The sequence below is a fragment of the Phocoena phocoena genome, chromosome 17 (assembly GCF_963924675.1).
Source record: "Phocoena phocoena chromosome 17, mPhoPho1.1, whole genome shotgun sequence".
Taxonomy (NCBI): Eukaryota; Metazoa; Chordata; class Mammalia; order Artiodactyla; family Phocoenidae; genus Phocoena; species Phocoena phocoena.
The window spans coordinates 50151264-50173109 of NC_089235.1; the positions used below are offsets into that span (position 1 = coordinate 50151264).

Here is a 21846-nt window from a genome sequence, read left to right on the forward strand (position 1 = left end):
ATTTCCATTCCTGGAAAATCTCAAAACTCCAGTGAATCACGGAGTCCAAACCATACACCATTTATTTATTTATTTATTTTAATGTTGAGCCTTCTTTTAATTTATTTATTTTTATTCTTGGCTGTGTTGGGTCTTCGTTTCTGTGCGAGAACTTTCTCTAGTTGTGGCAGGCGGGGGCCACTCTTCATCACGGTGCGCGGGCCTCTCACTGTCGTGGCTTCTCTTGTTGCGGAGCACAGGCTCCAGACTCACAGGCTCAGTAGTTGTGACTCACGGGCCTAGTTGCTCCACGGCATGTGGGATCTTCCCAGACCAGGGCTCGAACCCGTGTCCCCTGCATTAGCAGGCAGATTCTCAACCACTGCGCCACCAGGGAAGCCCCATACACCATTTATTTTAAGTAAAATTTAACAGTGTAAAATTCAAGCACGTGGAAGGATAGATATAGATATAGATTGTATAATATGTTTGAACTGAAATGTCTTTCAGTCTCAGGTTTTCTAATTTTTATTTTTTGGTTGCAGAAATATTTTATTTAATGAAATATTTCAAAGTTCCCTTTATTCTCCTTCCACTCTCTTCCATGCCCCCCCTAAGGAAGAATAGTTCTTAATGCAATTGGCTCAGAGCATGCTTGCTCATGAGCAGGGTCATTAATGGATGCAGACGTGTGGTTTTCTCTCTTCTTTGTCTTCTCTATCCTATGTATCTGAGCTAGGATACTAGGTCATTTTGCCAGCTCATGGGCGTTTGCTTCTCATCAATTCCTCCTTTTCTAGCTGGAGTTTGGGGTTTGGGTTTAAAGGAAATTGGGATGCCTATTGCTCTAGCCCATCATGATTTAGGGGAAGATCCCAGTAAAAATTATGCTGTTTTGCTTCATTTTATGGATTGTTTCCTATGGGCGCATGTGGGGAGAGGGTCCTCTAATTTGGATCCTTTATTTCCTGAAGGCCCTGGCTTGATTTACCATTGAACAAAACAGTTTTGACATTTGCTTTAGCTTGAGTAAACTTTAGACAGGCTTTTCTGACTCTAGGCCCTGACCTCTCTTTTCTTAGAGCATTTACTTTAAGAAAACTTATCATTGTAAATTCTTTCTCTGTCCCTTTAAGACATAAATCTTTTTAAAAGTCTCCTACCTGTCTTACAACCAAGGAGTGTCTTTCTTAAGGACCTGGAAACCATCTCTTTGAAATGTAAACATAAACAGAGATAACATCCTATCTCCCAGTCTCTATAACAAAACACAGATGGCCTAAACACAGAAGAAAAAATTTGCAAACTCAGGAATAACTCAATGTGCCCAACACATCCTAATATCAACCTCCCAGAGAGGTTGTCCTCCAGTGCTTTCCACCAGCTCACCCCAGTGCTTAAAATCCCTCCTGCCTTTTGGTTTAGTGGAGTTGAGTTCAATCTCTCTCTCTTATTGCAATATCTTGAATTAAGTCATCCTTAGCTGTTTAACTTTGTCCAGTGCAATTTTTGTTTTAACACCAACTAACAACATTCAGATCTTACATTATCTTATGCTGTTCTGGGTCCTGTGAGGATGGGATGCTCTAGTTCCATCTCCATATTGTCCCTGGAAGCAACCTAGAGGAAATTTCCTCAACTCCAGGATTACACGGAACATAGTTTGAAAATTCCAGCTTCCACAAATGAGAGCGGCTTATCAAAGTTCTCCTAATTAGCCATCCCCACCCCATATAGGCTATTATCTCCATCAATCTTCTACTCTCTAGATCTTGGGACTTTTTTTAATAGGTATTGTTGACGGGAAAAAAATGCACAACCTAAAAGTTGAGAATTATGTTTTATTCAGTGGACTTGCTGAGGGCTTAAGCCCAGGAGACAGCCTCTCAGATGACTCTGAGGGACTGTTTCAAAGAGGTAAGGGAGTAGCCAGGATATATAGGAGGTTTTTTGTTTGTTTGTTTGTTTTTGCAAAAAACACAAACAAAAGGTAGTCGGAACATTAAAAGGTTACTGTTAATTAAAGAAAACCAGATATCTCAAGTTAATGAATTTCACACTTTTCTACGTTTGGGAAATTGGAAGAGTCTGGGCTCATTGCAATCATTCCTCTGATGGGCACCTCAGCTATCTAGGGCCAGTATCCTGTTTTTCTCCATCCTGAATCTCCTCAGGGTAAACAGCCTGGACAGCTGCAGTGGCTGATGGCTTGATGACCACAACATCCTTTGTTTACTGATATGGCAGGTGACATTCTTACATTCCTCCAGCCTCTTCCTTACTTGGTCTCTGTTCTGACACACTATGGAAATCTCCACAGAAGAGATGTTCACAGTCAAGATCTCAAAGGTGGTAGAATATAATAGTGGGGGTGTTAGGTGAGCCTAAAGTAGTATTTAAACTCTCTGGGTAGGTCTGGCAAGCAAGCTGAGTCAGAGGCCTAGTGCTGTCTCTTAACATAAATTGACTTATTGGGGAGGAAGGAGAAAGGTTTCTGGTAAAGTAGAGAACAACAGGGTATGTGTTCCCCAGAGTGGTCCAGGATGTCTTCCTGAGTTCTAGAGGGAACTGTGGGCAGAATCTCAAGGAAAAATGGGGCCTCTTGGGATACAAGCCTCAAAAATTCATAATGAGATATTCTTCATGAAAAAGTATTACGATGTGGGGACACAAGTTCACGAAACTGGAGTTCTTATTCTTAATGTAATAATAACATAAAAGGCTGGAATAAACTCAATTATAGTGGTAAGAAGCAATGATTCCACTGAGCAGCTGGACAAATAAATTTTTATAATGATACTTGTTATGGCTTGACCTTTAGTGCAGATGAACAGGGATACAAATGTATTTGTTGTACATGGGGCTTACTTCCTTCTCAGCTAGTATTCCCTGAATGTGCTTTTTGTAACACCAGTATCTCTGGTCAAAAATGTCGGGTGACAAAGCATGCTGGAAGCATTTATTTCCCAGATCTGTGGATATGTCACGGAACGCAAGCTCATGGGCCCAATGCACGGTGAGGCCAAGCCAACCAAACCATCAGTTTGGAGCAGAGAAAGGTTTATTGCAGGACCATGCAAGGAGGTGGGTGGCTCATGCCCCAAAACCCCCGAACTCTCAGAAGGGTTTCAGCAGAGCATTTTTAGAGGCCAGGTGAGTGGGGGCGGGTCACAGTGTATGTGACCAGCTTGTGCAAAATTCTCTGATTGGTTGATGGTGAGGTAGCAGGACAGTGTCACAGGTGTTAACATTATCAATCCTTAGGTGCCAGTAGGTCTGGGAACTACATGCTCAAGATCACCAAGTAGTTAATTTCTTCCATTTGGTGGTAGTTTTTAGCATCTGAAAAACTCAGGAAATATGCAGGAGATACTATTATCTGAGTACTTCAGAGAGGAGCTAAAGCAGAGAATATGGGGGAGGGGTCTGCCCCAGGAAAGCCCCTGTAGGTCCTTCTGGGTTACAGATACGCACAATGCCAACTTAAGGAAATATGGTGGACACACTCTAAGCTCCTCTCAAGATCTCTGTCTCCAGATGTTCATGCCCTTATTTCTTCTTCCATTGAGTGTGGGACCTTTGGCTTGCTTCTGTAGGGGAGCAAAATTTGCCACCCCAAAATGTCCCTTTGGCGCATGGATTATTTCGAGCTGAAAACAATCAAGACTCAAAAGACTCAGGAAGAAACTTTGACCTTCCCCCTAACTGCCTAAAAGAATGTAGATAGAGGACCTGCTCCAGGAAGGAAGTTATCACCGCAAGTAACTATAGTGTGAACCAGGTGTTGGACAGGGAGGAAACTAGCAAAGTCTGTTTGTTAAAATTCCTCTTTGTGTCCATTGTCTCTGCATGGTCCAGCAAACATTTGTTTCCTAAACATTTGCTCTCCATCTGCATGTGAATTGCGGTCCTCCCCTTTGAAGTCCCAAATCACTACTGCCAGTATTCTCTTTGGTCTTTAGCTAAGGATGGTATTTAAGATGAGAGTTTTGACCATTTTGACAGGTTACTCAGTTCTCCTGGGTCTTTCCTGTGTATACATGTTATTACGCTTTTGTTTTTCTACTGTCATCTGTCTCATGTCAACTTAATTCTTAGACCAGCCAGAAGAACCTAGAAGGGTAGAGGAAAATTTCTTCCTCTTCAACACTTGGAACCAATAGAATGTGGCAAAGGTAATAGCATGTTACTTCTATGATCACGTTATGCTATGTAAGACACTACCTTGCTAGCACCTGGAGTAAATCTCTAGAGACACTCCCTGCTGGTTTGAAGAAGTAAATGACCATGTTGGAAAAGCCACTTGGCAAGGAACTAGGAAGGCAACCTCTAGGAAGTTCTGGTAGCCTCTAGAAGCTGAGGGTGGCCTCCACCTGACAGCCAGGAAGAAGCCAGGCCCTCTGTCCTACAACTGCAAGGAAATTAATTCTGTCATCAACCTGAGTGAGCTTGGAAGTGGATTCTTCCCCCAATCAATCCTCAGGATAAGAATGCAGCCTGGCATTTCTAACATACAGAAATCGTGAGATAGTAAAGGTATAGTATTGTTTTAAAATGTTAAGTTTGTATTAATTTGTTACATAGCGATGAAAAATGAATACAGGAACTGAGCAATTCTGCAGTAGAGAAATCTGTGCTAATTAAACATTTCTAAAACTTATTTGGGAGGAGTAAGTTACATTTGGCTAAGAGTTTACAGTTGTATATTTAGTGCCTAATGCAGTACGTATAACACCAGTACCTGGGTGAAAAAGTGAGTAAATATGATGCATTCTTTAGGTCCTCAGTAAGGATGCTCACCAATAAAAGTCACTCTTCCTGGGAAATTTCTGTGTTTTTCCATAGTTTCAATTATACCTTATACTCTAGTGGCTCTCAAATATATACCTCTAATAATCTTTCTTTTGCTACACACACACACACACACACACACACACGCACACACTCACTCACACACATATATATATACTTTTCTTTTTTTTTTTTCAACTACCAGTATTAGAAGTCTCCACTCGACAATCTCATAGGTATCACAAACCTAACATTTCCCCAAAGGAAATCTTCCTACCACCTGCACAGCACTGTCCACCTGGTCACACAAAGCAAACCCTGGGAATCATCTTAGTCTCCACTCTCTCATGTACCTTTCATGTACATGTGTTCACCGCGTCATATTGACTGCAATCTCTTGCAGCCTAGTTATCTGCCTACTCCATGGCTGATCCTGAGCAGCTTAAAGGAGAAAAAAAATGGTCTTACTAGCTGGTCTCACTTTATTTTTTTTTTTTTTAAACATCTTTATTGGGGTATAATTGCTTTACAATGGTGTGTTAGTTTCTGCTTTACAACAAAGTGAATCAGCTATACATATACATATGTTCCCATATGTCTTCCCTCTTGCGTCTCCCTCCCTCCCACTCTCCCCATCCCACCCTTCCAGGCTGTCACAAAGTACCGAGCTAATATCCCTGTGCCTTGCGGCTGCTTCCCCCCAGCTATCTACCTTACTACGTTTGTTAGTGTGTATATGTCCATGACTCTCTCTCGCCCTGTCAAAACTCACCCTTCCCCCTCCCCATATCCTTAAGTCCGTTCTCCAGTAGGTCTGCGTCTTTATTCCTATCTTACCCCTAGGTTTTTCATGACATTTTTTTCCCTTAAATTCCATATATATGTGTTAGCATATGGTATTTGTCTTTTTCTTTCTGACTTACTTCACTCTGTATGACAGATTCTAGGTCTATCCATCTCATTACAAATAGCTCAATTTCATTTCTTTTTAAGGCTGAGTAATATTCCATTGTGTATATGTGCCACATCTTCTTTATCCATTCATCCGATGATGGGCGCTTAGGTTGTTTCCATGTCCTGGCTATTGTAAATAGAGCTGCAATGAACATTTTGGTACATGACTCTCTTTGAATTTTGGTTTTCTCAGGGTATATGCCAAGTAGTGGGATTGCTGGGTCATATGGTAATTCTATTTGTAGTTTTTTAAGGAACCTCCATACTGTTCTCCACAGTGGCTGAACCAATTCACATTCCCACCAGCAGTGCAAGAGTGTCCCCTTTTCTCCACACCCTCTCCAGCATTTATTGTTTCTTGATTTTTTGATGATGGCCATTCTGACTGGTGTGAGATGATATCTCATTGTAGTTTTGATTTGCATTTCTCTAATGATTAATGATGTTGAGCATTCTTTCATGTGTTTGTTGGCATTCTGTATATCTTCTTTGGAGAAATGTCTATTTAGGTCTTCTGCCCATTTTTGGATGGGGTTGTTTGTTTTTTTGTTATTGAGCTGCATGAGCTGCTTGTAAATTTTGGAGATTAATCCTTTGTCAGTTGCTTCATTTGCAAATGTTTTCTCCCATTCTGAGGGTTGTCTTTTGGTCTTGGTTATGGTTTCCTTTGCTGTGCAAAAGCTTTGAAGTTTCATTAGGTCCCATTTGTTTATTTTTGTTTTTATTTCCATTACTCTAGGAGGTGGGTCAGAAAGGATCTTGCTGTGATTTATGTCATAGAGTGTTCTTCCTATGTTTTCTTCTAAGAGTTTGATAGTTTCTGGCCTTACATTTAGGTCTTTAATCCATTTTGAGCTTATTTTTGTGTATGGTGTTAGGGAGTGATCTAATCTCATACTTTTACATGTACCTGTCCAGTTTTCCCAGCACCATTTATTGAAGAGGCTGTCCTTTCTCCACTGTACATTCCTGCCTCCTTTATCAAAGATAAGGTGTCCATATGTGCGTGGGTTTATCTCTGGGCTTTCTATCCTGTTCCACTGATCTATCTTTCTGTTTTTGTGCCAGTACCATACTGTCTTGATGACTGTTGCTTTGTAATATAGTCTGAAGTCAGGGAGCCTTATTCCTCCAGCTCCTTTTTTCGTTCTCAAGATTGCTTTGGCTATTCGGGGTCTTTTGTGTTTCCATACAAATTGCAAAATTTTTTGTTCTAGTTCTGTGAAAAATGCCAGTGGTAGTTTGATAGGGATTGCATTGAATCTGTAGATTGCTTTGGGTAGTAGAGTCATTTTCACAATGTTGATTCTTCCCATCCAAGAACATGGTATATCTCTCCATCTATTTGTATCATCTTTAATTTCTTTCATCAGTGTCTTATAATTTTCTGCATACAGGTCTTTCGTATCCTTAGGTAGGTTTATTCCTAGATATTTTATTCTTTTTGTTGCAATGGTAAATGGGAGTGTTTTCTTGATTTCACTTTCAGATTTTTCATCATTAGTATATAGGAATGCCAGAGATTTCTGTGCATTAATTTTGTATCCTGCTACTTTACCAAATTCATTGATTAGCTCTAGTAGTTTTCTGGTAGCATCTTTAGGATTCTCTATGTATAGTATCATGTCATCTGCAAACAGTGACAGCTTTACTTCTTCTTTTCCGATTTGGATTCCTTTTATTTCCTTTTCTTCTCTGATTGCTGTGGCTAAAACTTCCAAAACTATGTTGAATAAGAGTGGTGAGAGTGGGCAACCTTGTCTTGTTCCTGATCTTAGTGGAAATGCTTTCAGTTTTTCACCATTGAGGATGATGTTTGCTGTGGGCTTGTCATATATGGCTTTTATTATGTTTAGGAAAGTTCCCTCTATGCCTACTTTCTGGAGGGTTTTTATCATAAATGGGTGTTGAATTTTGTCGAAAGCTTTCTCTGCATCTATTGAGATGATCATATGGTTTTTCTCCTTCAATTTTTTAATATAGTTTATCACATTGATAGATTTGCGTATATTCAAGAATCCTTGCATTCCTGGAATAAACCCCACTTGATCATGGTGTATGATCCTTTTAATGTGCTGTTGGATTCTGTTTGCTAGTATTTTGTTGAGGATTTTTGCATCTATGTTCATCAGTGATATTGGCCTGTAGTTTTCTTTCTTTGTGACATCCTTGTCTGGTTTTGGTATCAAGGTGATGGTGGCTTCGTAGAAGGAATTTGGGAGTGTTCCTCCCTCTGCTATATTTTGGAAGAGTTTGAGAAGGATGGGTGTTAGCTCTTCTCTAAACGTTTGATAGAATTCACCTGTGAAGCCATCTGGTCCTGGGCTTTTGTTTGTTGGAAGGTTTTTAATCACAGTTTCAATTTCAGTGCTTGTGATTGGTCTGTTCATATTTTCTATTTCTTCCTGATTCAGTCTTGGCAGGTTGTGCATTTCTAAGAATTTGTCCATTTCTTCCAGATTGTCCATTTTATTGGCATAGAGTTGCTTGTAGTAATCTCTCATGATTTTTTTTATTTCTGCAGTGTCAGTTGTTACTTCTCCTTTTTCATTTCTAATTCTATTAATTTGAGTCTTCTCCCTTTTTTTCTTGATGAGTCTGGCTAGTGGTTTATCTATTTTGTTTATCTTCTCAAAGAACCAGCTTTTAGTTTTATTGATCTTTGCTATTGTTTCCTTCATTTCTTTTTCATTTATTTCTGATCTGATTTTTATGATTTCTTTCCTTCTGCTAGCTTTGGGGTTTTTTTGTTCTTCTTTCTCTAATTGCTTGAGGTGCAAGGTTAGGTTGTTTATTCGAGATGTTTCCTGCTTCTTAAGGTGGGCTTGTATTGCTATAAACTTCCCCCTTAGAACTGCTTTTGCTGCATCCCATAGGTTTTGGGTCGTTGTGTCTCCATTGTCATTTGTTTCTAGGTATTTTTTTATTTCCTCTTTGATTTCTTCAGTGATCACTTCATTATTAAGTAGTGTATTGTTTAGCCTCCATGTGTTTGTATTTTTTACAGATCTTTTCCTGTAATTGATATCTAGTCTCATGGCGTTGTGGTCGGAAAAGATACTTGATACAATTTCAGTTTTCTTAAATTTACCAAGGCTTGATTTGTGACCCAAGGTATGATCTATCCTGGAGAATGTTCCATGAGCACTTGAGAAAAATGTGTATTCTGTTGTTTTTGGATGGAGTGTCCTATAAATATCAATTAAGTCCATCTTGTTTAATGTATCATTTAAAGCTTGTGTTTCCTTATTTATTTTCATTTTGGATGATCTGTCCATGGGTGAAAGTGGGGTGTTAAAGTCCCCTACTATGAATGTGTTACTGTTGATCTCCCCTTTTATGGTTGTTAGTATTTGCCTTATGTATTGAGGTGCTCCTATGTTGGGTGCATAAATATTTACAATTGTTATATCTTCTTCTTGGATCGATCCCTTGATCATTATGTAGTGTCCTTCTTTGTCCCTTTTAATAGTCCTTATTTTAAAGTCTATTTTGTCTGATATGAGAATTGCTACTCCAGCTTTCTTTTGGTTTCCATTTGCATGGAATATCTTTTTCCATCCCCTTACTTTCAGTCTGTATGTGTCTCTAGTTCTGAAGTGGGTCTCTTGTAGACAGCATATATAAGGGTCTTGTTTTTGTATCCATTCAGCCAATCTGTGTCTTTTGGTGGGAGCATTTAGTCCATTTACATTTAAGGTAATTATTGATAGGTATGTTCCTATTTCCATTTTATATATTGTTTTGGGTTCGCTACTATAGGTCATTTCCTTCTCTTGTGTTTCGTGTCTAGAGAAGTTCCTTTAGCATTTGTTGTAAGGCTGGTTTGGTGGTGCTGAACTCTCTCAGCTTTTGCTTGTCTGTAAAGGTTTTAATTTCTCCATCAAATGTGAATGAGATCCTTGCTGGGTAGAGTAGTCTTGGTTTCAGGCTATTCTCCTTCATCACTTTCAGTATGTCCTGCCACTCCCTTCTGGCTTGTAGGGTTTCTGCTGAGAGATCAGCTGTTAACCTTATGGGGATTCCCTTGTGTGTTATTTGTTGTTTTTCCCTTGCTGCTTTTAATATGCTTTCTTTGTATTTAATTTTTGACAGTTTGATTAATATGTGTCTTGGCGTGTTTCTCCTTGTATTTATCCTGTATGGGACCCTCTGTGCTTCCTGGACTTGATTAACTATTTCCTTTCCCATATTAGGGAAGTTTTCAACTATAATCTCTTCAAATATTTTCTCAGTCCCTTTCTTTCTTTCTTCTTCTTCTGGAACCCCTATAATTCGAATGTTGGTGCGTTTCATGTTGTCCCAGAGGTCTCTGAGACTGTCCTCAGTTCTTTTCATTCTTTTTTCTTTATTCTGCTCTGCAGTAGTTATTTCCACTACTTTATCTTCCAGGTTACTTATCCGTTCTTCTGCCTCAGTTATTCTGCTATTGATCCTATCTAGAGTGATTTTAATTTCATTTATTGCATTGTTCATCGTTGCTTGTTTCATCTTTAGTTCTTGTAGGTCCTTGTTAACTGTTTCTTGCATTTTGTCCATTCTACTTCCAAGATTTCGGATCATCCTTACTATCATTATTCTGAATTCTTTTTCAGGTAGATTGCCTATTTCCTCTTCATTTGTTAGGTCTGGTGGCTTTTTATCTTGCTCCTTCATCTGCTGTGTGTTTTTCTGTCTTCTCATTTTGCTTATCTTACTGTGTTTGGGGTCTCCTTTTTGCAGGCTGCAGGTTCGTATTTCCCGTTGTTTTTGATGTCTGTCTCCAGTGGCTAAGGTTGTTTCAGTGGGTTGTGTAGGCTTCCTGGTGGAGGGGACTAGTGCCTGTGTTGTGCTGGATGAGGCTGGATCTTGTCTCTCTAGTGGGCAGGTTCACGTCTGGTGGTGTGTTTTGGGGTGTCTGTGGCCTTATTATGATTTTAGGCAGCCTCTCTGCTAATGGGTGGGGTTGTGTTCCTGTTTTGCTAGTTGTTTGGCATAGGTTGTCCAGCACTGTGGCTTGCTGGTCGTTGAGTGAAGCTGGGTGCTGGTGTTAAGATGGAGGTCTCTGGGAGATTTCCGCTGTTTAATATTATGTGGAGCTGGGAGGTCTCTTGTTGACCAGTGACCTGAAGTTGGCTCTCCTACCTCAGAGGCAGAGCCCTGACTCCTGGCTGGAGCACCAAGAGCCTTTCATCCACACGGCTCAGAATAAAAGGGAGAAAAAGTAGAGAGAATTAGTAGAAGTATGAGGAAAGAAAGAAGGAAAGGAGGAAAGGAAGGAAGGAAGAAAGAAGGAAAGAAAGGAGGGAGGGAGGAAGGAAGGAAGGAGTGAAAGAAGGAAAAAAGACAGAAAGAAAGATGATACAGTAAAAATAAAATAAAGTATAATATAGTTATTGAATTAAAAAATATTTAGAAAAAAAAAAGGGACGGATAGAACCTTAGGACAAATGTTGGAAGCAAAGCTATACAGAGAAAATCTTACACAGAAGCATACACATACACCTTCACAAAAAGAGGTAAAGGGGGAAAAATCATAAATCCTGCTCCCTGAGACCACCTCCTCAATTGGGGGTGATTCGTTGTCTAAAGGAGGGAGGGAAGGAAGGAAAGAAAGAAAGAACGAAGGTAAAGTATAATAAAGTTATTACAATTAAACTTAATTATTAAGAAAAAGAATTTTTTAAAAAAAAGTCATGGACGGATAGAGCCCTAGGACAAATGGTGGAAGCTAGAGTATACAGACTAGATGTCACACAGGAGCATACACGTACACCTTCACAAAAAGAGGAAAAGGGAAAAAAATCATAGATTTCGCTCCTAAATTCCACCTCTTCAATTTGGGATCATTCCTTGTCTATTCAGGTATTCCACAGATGCAGGGTATATCAAGTTGATTGTGGAGCTTTAATCCGCTGCTTCTGTGGCTGCTGGGAGAGATTTCCCTTTCTCTTCTTTGTTTTCACAGCTCACAGGAGCTCAGCTTTGGATTTGGCCCTGCCTCTGCGTGTAGGTCGCTGGAGGGCGTCTGTTTTTTCGCTCAGACAGGACGGGGTTAAAGGAGCCGCTGATTCGGGGCCTCCGGCTCACTCAGGCCGGGGGTTGGGGGATGGGGGAAGGAGGGGCACTGCGTGCGGGGCCGGCCTGCGGCTGCAGAGGCAGCGTGACGTTGCGGCAGAGGCCGGTGTGACGTTGCACCAGCCTGAGGCCCGCCGTGCGCTGTCCCGGGGAAGTTGTCCCTGGATCCCGGGAACCTGGCAGTGGCGGGCTGCACAGGCTCCGCGGAAGAGGGGTGTGGAGAGTGACCTGTGCTCGCACACAGGCCCCTTGGTGGCGGCAGCAGCAGCCTTAGCGTCTCCCGCCCGTCTCTGGGGTCCGCGGTTTTAGCCGCGGCTCGCGCCCGTCTCTGGGGTTTGCGCTTTCAGCCGCGGCTCGCGCCCGTCTCGGGGGCTCGCGCCCTCAGCCGCGGCTCGCGCCCGTCTCTGGAGTTCCTTTAAGCAGCGCTCTTAAACCCCTCTCCTCGCGCACCAGGAGACAAAGAGGGAAGAAAAAGTCTCTTGCCTCTTCGGCCGGTGCAGGCTTTTCCCCGAACTCCCTCGCGGCTAGTCGTGGTGCACTAACCCCTTCAGGCTATGTTCAAGCCGCCAACCCCAGTCCTCTCCCTGAGCTCCGTCCAAAACCAAAACCTGAGCCTCAGCTCGCAGCCCCGCCCGCCCCGGCGGGTGAGCAGACAAGCCTCTCGGGTTGGTGAGTGCTGGTCGGCACCGATCGTCTGTGCAGGAATCTCCCCGCTTTGCCCTCCGCACCCGTCGCTGTGCACTACTCCGCGGTCCCGAAACTCCCCCCTCTGCCTCCCGCAGTCTCCGCCCGCGGAGGGGCTTCCTAGTGTGTGGAAACTTTTCCTCCTTCACAGCTCCCTCCCACTGGTGCAGGTGCCGTCCTTATTCTTTTGTCTCTGTTTTTTCTTTTGCCCTACCCAGTTACGTGGGGAGTTTCTTGCCTTTTGGGAGGTCTGAGGTCTTCTGCCAGCCTTCAGTAGGAGTTCTGTAGGAGTTGTTCCACGTGTGGATGTATTTCTGGTGTATCCGTGGGGAGGAAGGCGATCTCTGCGTCTTACTCTTCCGCCATCTTCAAGATCCCACCCTGGTCTCACTTTAAATTCTTACTCTGTGTCATGCATATGGGCTTTAGGGGAGATCCTATGCAAGTTCAGTCTTCATACCCAGAATTAGCGGAGCTCTTCCTTCTGCTCTCTCCTCTCTGGAATTCCCCCCTGACAATCTGGAAGTTGGCTGTGATTTCCCAGGTCCTTTCCTTAGTTCCTCTGGTCAAAGAGATGGTGATCTGTCAGAGTTTTATCCTCCCAGGCTGTGGCCCATCTTTAGGGCAAAGTTACATAGAATTCAAAAAATCACCTCTGTGCCCGTTACTTCTTCAAGTTTAGATTCCCCTCACCTACTTGCCTGCTTTGGTTTCCTTTTTAGAATCACTAGATAGTTGTGGGGGGGGGTTGTTTTGGTTTTTTTTGGTGTCTTGTTCAGAATTTGTAGTTGTCATCAGTGTCAGGGTTGGTCTGTGATGGCTTACTTTATCATGATGGAAGTGGAATTCTGAGAGATTTTTGAAAAACTAATTATGTTTGAATTTTTTTCCTATGTTTTTATTTATAGTATTATTGTATTTTATTTAAAGTATTTGGTCTACCTAGTTTCTAGTTGTCTGAATTGATTGAGATATGCTTATTGTCTTACAAGACATCAATTTCATAAGATGGTGACTAGAAAAACAAGTGTATTCTATATAATATATATAGAGAAATAGTTTTAATATCCTTAGTCATATTTTGTCTTCTTTGTCAAAGATTGAGAAAATTAAATATAAATAATCCATTGTTACTGTGTTTCTTATTATTTTCCCTTATATTTCTGAGGGTTTTGCTTTATATATTTTATATAATATTTTTAGAAGCATAAACATTCATGACATCTAGATCTCCATTATGCATTTAACCCTTCATCGGTATAAAGTTATTATATATAACTTCCTTTGATATTGATATTTTGAGCCTTTCTTTTTGTTTGCATTTAGTTGGTGTGTGTATCTATATTACACACACCAAGTTAAGATTATATATATATATATATATATATATATAATTTTGTGGATTTTTTTTGTTTTCATTTATTTTTAAAGCAGATCACTGGTAGGTACCTATATAGCTGGGTTCCCCCTCCTCATATCATTCAGTTTGCATCCTTTGATTTTAATCAGTGTTTTGTTTTTTTCTTCCCGCTGGAGCAGTAGTTATAAGACAATTTGTATTATGGTTTATTTAATTATATTTTCATTATTCATTTATTATTATTTTCTTTCCCAGTTTTTAGAAAGAGCTTATTTTATTTTCTGCTTTGTAATTTAGGAAGTATATTATAACTTAAAATACTGTTTATAATTTTCAATGTATATTCTTTCTACATTGCAACAGGATGTAACGAATCTCTTCCTTAATGAGATATGAGAAAATTAAGATATTTAATCTTGCCATTTTTCATCTCCTTCCTTCTGGGGGGTTTGTCACACTATATTATAGGATTTTGGTCCCCATAATATTATTATCATATACAGCTTTTCTTCTTAACAACTAATATATATATTATTACGTATATAATTTATAACATAACCATTTAATGTTAATTTTGTGTTCAAACATATACAGAGCTAAACTTTCATAAAGTTTACATTTTGATTATTTTTCATTGCACTGAATTATATATTTAAGTAGATTCATCAGGATGTACATATACATGGTATATTCCTGAATCTTCACATAATCGAGTCTCTGTTGTCTTTGCCTTGACAGGACTGTATGGAAACATAGTATATGAACATTCTGTATAAAGTACACTTTCATATAACAGCTATTTTTGCTGACAGTTTAAAGCAAGACTAATTTTTTCACTCATAGGTGACCTTCTGGTCTAGATATATGAAGGATTCTTTCCTTATTCTTAAGAGATCAGTAAGTTCATTAAAATGTTTCTGAGTGTTAGCTGGTCTTTAATATATTTTTCTCTATATGATAAGCCCCATGAATCCATAGTTTTAGGTTTCATTCAACTCAGGAATAGTTTATCTTTGAATTTTTGTCTGTTGAATTTCTTATTGTTTCATATTCAAGCATGACTATTATCTCAGTGATGGATTTCCATTACATTCTACAATTTTGATTATCATGTATTCAATCACATGCTTTTGAACTGTGTGATATCCTGAAATCCGTTATCCATTCAGAGGCTTTTACATTGTTACTTCTCTTTTCTGCCTCCAAAGCAGTTTTAAGATCGTCAGTGTCATTTTCCTCCTTAATGTATCTTATGCTAACTTCCTTTTCATTCCAGCATGTTTTTTTTAATCATCTCATTGCCAACTCCATTGCACAAAATCAGTATTTTCTTTAATTTCCTTTAAGGAGGTAATGTTATCCAATATTTCCTCTATTATCTGGGGGAAAAAAATCTTCTTTAAACAGACATTTTTTATCAATCAAACATAGCATACCGTGCTATGCTTGCTTTCCTTTTCGCTCCATTTTTCTGCAATATAGACTTTCTTATTTTTTCCTTTATTCATCTTAAATTGTGATTACAGTTGACCCTTGAACAATGTGGGGATTGGGGAGCTGACCCTCTGAGAAGTTGAAAATCTTCATATATCTTAAAGTTGGCCCTCCATTTATGCAGTTTCTCTATCCCCACAGTTCCACATCCACAGATTCAACCAACCACAGATCGTGCAGTACTGCAGTATTTACTATAAAAAAACAAACAAACTGTGTATAAGTGGACCTGCACAAGTCAAACCCATGTTATTCAAGGGTCAACTACACTGCTATCTGGCTCTAACATTTGTTCTTAAATTCTGGGAATGGATACACCTGAGCTACCTTATTCCCTGGGGTCCATTTGAAGTCTCCTATTAGAATTTGACTGGAGCTTAGATATTGGTGTTTGTGTCATTTCCATCATTCAGGCACAAAGGTGAGAGGAAATAGATGTGATGTGAGCAGTCAGTCAGGATGCTTTAACTCTGTCCTCCATCCTCATGTATTCTTAAGGAGGGGGTTGAGGGCCCTTTGCTTGATGCAGCAGCACATTCTCCTTTCTTGGCCGTGTTTTTTTCTCAACTATATCAGCGACTCTCAGCTGAAACAATGGCCAGCCAGTCCACTGCTGGACTTTCAAGGGCAGCTCTTCAAGTGAAATATTCTCCACATTCCCCTGGCTTGCCAATGAGCCTGACTTTTCAGGGGAGTGATGTGATAAGTCTTCAACACTTTCTAAGTGTGTGGGAGGAATGCTTGAAAATCCATGTCCCGGATTGGGTAAATGATCAAAACATATGGCTTTGTAGATTGGGTAAGGAGAAAAATGGGAGAATGGACCAAGATCTTGTTTCAAAACAAGGAACTAATGAAATTCAAAGTGTATTTGCATGAAATGGAGCCTTGCATCTTTTTACTATTGTTTATGTGTGGTAAAAATAATGAGAATGAGATATACTCTATGATTACATGTTATGAAACTCTTATGAGAGTGACAAATATTTCAACACAAACCAAAATAAGCTTTTCTTGTAAAAAAAAAAAAAAAACTTTCCAATTTAGGGTTTTTATCTTTGGATGATGCCTCATTTCAACTTCGGTTTTTAAAAAGTAGCAGGATAAATAAACGTACAACAGTTTTCAGTTGTTAAAGGAAACTTTAAAATTCTAACATATCATTACTTTCTAGAGATGACAATCCAATTTCTTATGCACTAAATTCAATTAAAATTCTCAGAAAAGAAGAAAGGATGCTTGGAAGATTTTGAGGTGAATAACGAAATAATTTGATAGACCTTAGATGCAACAAGGCAAGAATCTTTAACAACAAAAATATAACACTCAAGATAAGAACAGTCTTGTGAACCTATCTAATTTATAATTTCTCAAGACTTTCTGGTAGAAAAATCACTTCTAAGACTTCAGTGACCTGAAATTATTGCTGCTGGAAGCATTATCTCAATATTCCTCTTATTCTTTTATTTACATATAATATCCACAAGCTTAGTACCTTGCTTATTATTTAGCAAAAAGACAATGTCAGGCTAATCACAGGTGTTTCTTTTTTTTTAAGTTTCTGTATGGAATTTACATTCCAAATATCATTTAGAAGGAAAATGCAGCCAACATTCTTGGAAAAAAACAACACTGATTTTTAGATTTCTATCTAAATTTCAAGTTCCTCTTTTATTTCCTAGTATTAAACCTAAATTCACACGCTTAACATTAATCATTAGTATGCCTTCACATCCCTAGATAGTTGTTAATAATTTAAATAAGTGAACTTTGTGTAATGTGAAAGAAAACCACTTGTTAAAGGAAATGATGAGTAGGTAGAAGCAACACATCTTTGAACTTCTGAAGAGTATTGTCTTTGAAAATAATACCCAACGATGATGACAGCTGGGTCGATTTTCTACATTAGAATCTTCTTAGCTCTCTACCATTGCTACCATAGATAAAAGACGTTACAAAAAATGTAATATTCAACTCAACAAAATATTTTTCAAGGGCGATCTATTACAAAGTAATATCATATAATAAATTATGAAGCAAACTTTAGAGTTTCTACTACTTTAGTGTTTCTCACTACTTCTCTTGTCCATTAGGGCAGCCAATCAAGAATTTATTGAAATTGTTTAAGCTCCCCTCATGGAGAGAGGAACTTTGTAACTCACTGGACATCTCTGCATTTCAGTCTGCCTGTTGTCACATAGGCAAGCAATCAATACTTTTATGTGGATTTTAAGCCATAATTCTGAAATGATCAAATGAAACAATCCATAAAAAGCACTTAGTGTAATGCTAGCAAAGAGTAAGAACTCCATAAATCTTAGTTGTCATTATGAATTAATATCATTCATCATCATCATTATATTGTTATCTCTTGCTGGATAAACATTGCTAAATACATGAAATACTAGGAAGACTTCTACTTATTAGATTCCTTCAAATTCTTTGAATGCTGCCGACATCTCTCTCTACTTGAAAAAAGTTGTCTTCTCAATTCTATTTTTTAAAATATTTATTTGGCTGGCGCCGGGTCTTAGTTGTGGCACATGGGATCTTCATTGTGGCATGCAAGATCTTTAATTGTGGCATTCAGGATCTAGTTCCCTGACCAGGGGTTGAACCCAGGCCCCCTGCATTTGGAGCACAGAGTCTTAACCAGTGGACCACCAGGGAAGTCCCTCTGTTTCTTTACATTTCTGCTTATCCCTAACCCTGTCTTTTTCCTCCTTCATCTCTCTTTTACTCCCTTTTCCCCCTCTTTCTAAATGTAAATGCATTTATCCTTAACTTGATTTTAACGTAGACATTATATGCCTACTGTTTTTCTCTACACATGCTCTGAATTTTATATTTGGAGCAGTTTGCACAGAAAAGCCACCTATACTAAGTGACTCTTCTTTCTCTGAATATCCCCTAAAACTTAGAATTTCCCAGTGTTTTGAAAAGTTTTTCATCTGATGATTTGTCAGTGGTCCCAAATTCAGTGACTGCAGGTTTAGGAGGGCAAATTAATGAGTGAAGCTGGTCAGGTACTTCTTCCAGCAAACTGGAGAGCATGCAGCCAGCTGCGTCTCACCTTCAACCAATTGTTGCCCAGAGGAAATGGGGGCCCAGTTTTGCCAGATCATCTGATTTTTTTTCCAAGAGAAGAAGGAATTATGAAAATCTGTTTTGGTGAAATCTTCAAATGTTTAAATGTTATTAATCAATTTACAAACTTATAAAACACCCCACGTGGTGCTCAAAATATATAAAAGCTTGGCAAATAGGTGTGGCAGAGGTGTTGAGCTGTCCACTGAATAACGGTTTTCCATTCTGTTGTGCAGAATTCTTGCTGGGAAGTGACTGCCCATCAGGGATTAAGTTTCCCAGTATCTTTTGCAGTCAGATGAAGCCACAAGGTGATGTTTTAGATAATTTTACATTTGTGGGTTCAGTTGTCACACAGCTAGCCTCTTCTTTAAGTAGGTTTGGGGGATTTTAAAAGGTGAGTTGAAAACCAGTATTTCCATATTTCCGCTAATAAAAAGTACAAATGTTAACATGAAAAGACAAAGTTTTTTTTTTTAATGGCAGTGTTTTTCAGATAAAATGTATTACAGAAACTTCTAGATATTGTCATCATAGTATTTGTATTATAATACTTTATTCATGTTACTTTGTAGTTTGAAGATCACCCAAAGGAAAAATACTGTCTATTCACATTTAGATATAATCCAGTTGTTGATGGTGGAATGGCTCTTGTCTTCCACTCACTCACCTTATGTCCTCCAGCTGGAATAGACTGATCTTTTGGCGTGGAGATGGGCAGAAGGAGAAGAATAGGTTGGTATAGGAAAACAGCAGCAGCAGCTGAGGAGGTGTAAGTTGAGTCTCTCATTCCCACTATTACCTGTCCCCGATATCCTCAATATGGGTGGAACAGACAACAAACAGATTTTTGGAGCCCCTGCTGCAGTCTTGCAGTTTCCAACCAGCCACAGAACCCAGAATTACTCCCACCAATATTTAAACCAAAAGTCAAATCTGCCACCAGGTGGCACTAGACCATACACAGGACATGGACCCATTGGGATGGAATTTCTTAGAGGCTAGCTGAGTTCACCCCAGTCAGCTCATTAACCTTGAAAAAAAATGCAGCTCCTTATTTTATGCCATTTAATCATGTTGTATCCCACATATTGCCTTATGGCAGGAGTGTAAGGTATCAATACTTTCCAATACATTATCTCATTTGATATAACAACCCTAAGAAGTAGGCCAAGCTGGTATATTATTGTCCCTTTGGATGAGGAAACTGAGGCACAAAGATTAAATGTGACACGGAATAAAAGAGTAAACAATAATACTGATTGCAGGTTTTTTTAATTCAAAAATTAATTTTTAAATGGAAGTCTTAATTATTCTACTCTAAAAGCCCTGAGTAAAGCAGTACGTCTTAACTCGGGTAAATGATTTTCATGGCAGCCACATTACAGCTCACATATGTTGTTCTCTTGTCATGTAACACAACCTCTGGGGCCATGGAACAGTACTGGTCCTCGGCCTGTTAGGAACCCGCCCGCACAGCAGGAGGTGAGTGGCGGACTATTGAGCAAAGCTTCATCTGCCGCTCCCCATTGCTCCCCATCGCTTGCATTACCGCCTGAGCCATCCCCTGACCCCCCTGTCCGTGGAAAATTGTCTTCCACAAAACTGGTCCCTGGTGCCAAAAAGATTGGGGACTGCTGATGTAACATCCAACAGATAAGGTGCCGAGATCTTAGAACAGTTGCTAGTGGTGTGCTCTTTATACTATGTAACTCAAATAGTCAGTGTCTCAATCAGGTCACAGGCATCATGGTAACACTATGTCATCAGCTCAGAGGAGGGATCTTGTTTTACTGTTAGCTATATAGTAGCAGACAGACATAGATCCAATTTACTGGATAGTTATTTCATATTTTAAAATATAATTTTTAAAGAAGCAACATGCATAAGGACTTATTCTAATTTTACACTAACTAAAGTTGGATTTTCTCTCTTTTCAGCCTACTCTAATTCTAATAGAATTAGATATAGTTTGAAGATGAATTAATAAACTGATATCCATACTATAATTTACAAACTATGCTCATAACTCAAAGCTGTCATGCTATTAATGAAACCTACAATAACCCTATTTGACTTTGACCTTTTTATCTCCAAGAGTTAACATTTAGCATTGATTAGAAAAGGAAGAGTTGGGCTTAAAATCTGTACTATGGTGAGATAGCAGACTGCACTATTTAATTATGTAACAGCTAATGAAAAGAACTACGAATTTGGAAGGAAGATTCAGATGCCTAAGAGTCCCATTAATTTGAGCAAGGTAAATGCATTTGTTTTGAAGACTGAATAACACATTTGTTGAAGGGTTCTAAATTGGAGGGAGAAATTAGTCTAATAATAGAGATTTGCACTTCAAACACTAATCTAGAAGAAACAAACAAAATAGACAAATAGGTTCCCAATTCTTCATTAATTATTAACTCGGGGTTGATCCCATGAAGTTCCAGACATGAATAATGAGCACTCATTTCTGTCAAATCTGTGACTTGTTTATTGGCAAAGGAAGCTTTTTCTTTAAGAAGGCACTGAACACATTTTAGACTTCAGCAATAACTCATTAGAAAAGGAAACTTTTGCAGCTTATCAACATTCTCATTTAATATTTCAGTTGTTTGAAGCCAAAGCTTATCTTTAATGTTAATCTAAAATAGTAATCTTTGAAAATGGATATTTTTAAAAGATATCACTGAAAATAGAAAAGAGACAAAATACTACATATACATTTCATTGATTCTAAGATGGACTTTTTCACATTTAATAATACTGACATCAGGATGCATCTTCCAATCAATGATGCGTCATAGTGTAATTGGCTGCAACTTTTCTCCTTTCTTGGTGATGAAAAAATACTTAATCTTAAAATTAATGACTTTTAGATTCAATGAAATATGTGATCTGTCTTCTGCTTCTCTCTGTTTACACTGAATGGATATCTCTGCCTGACCTGTATTGTCTGGGCCTCTTTTTCCTTGTCCTTATAAATGTATTTTAAAGAATCTCCTACTTTCCCTAATATTGACATGAGTATTGAGTGTTGTGTGTATGTATGTATGTTTTATATATACATACTGTATAAATACATAATTTTATAGTTAGACATATTATTATGGAATACGCTGAAATTAGGGAATATGAAGTTATTTCACCAAGAGGAGGAGACAGTTGAGAGAAAGTCCTCAGTATAAGGGTGGGAAACTCATACAGTATTTACATAGTCATGTTTTGGTTTTTACTAATAGCTTACTGCACAATGACCTTGAGACAACCACCTTGACAATGACCGAAAACAAAACAAAGGTTAAAAACTTTCTTGAATATCATGTTCTAAAAACTTTTCATTCGTCTCATATTTTTTTCTCAATTATATCAAAATGATGTTAGTAATAATGCTAATTTCTCTAAACTAAACCCCTTTTGCATGTCTTATTTTTATAATGTAA

At 38.8% G+C, this 21846-nt stretch overlaps 1 pseudogene; it reads left to right on the forward strand.

Moving 5' to 3' along the window:
- The first annotated feature begins 2925 nt into the window (after positions 1-2925).
- Positions 2926-21846, forward strand: part of LOC136136910 (elongation factor 1-gamma-like) — a 73525-nt pseudogene continuing 54604 nt past the window's right edge.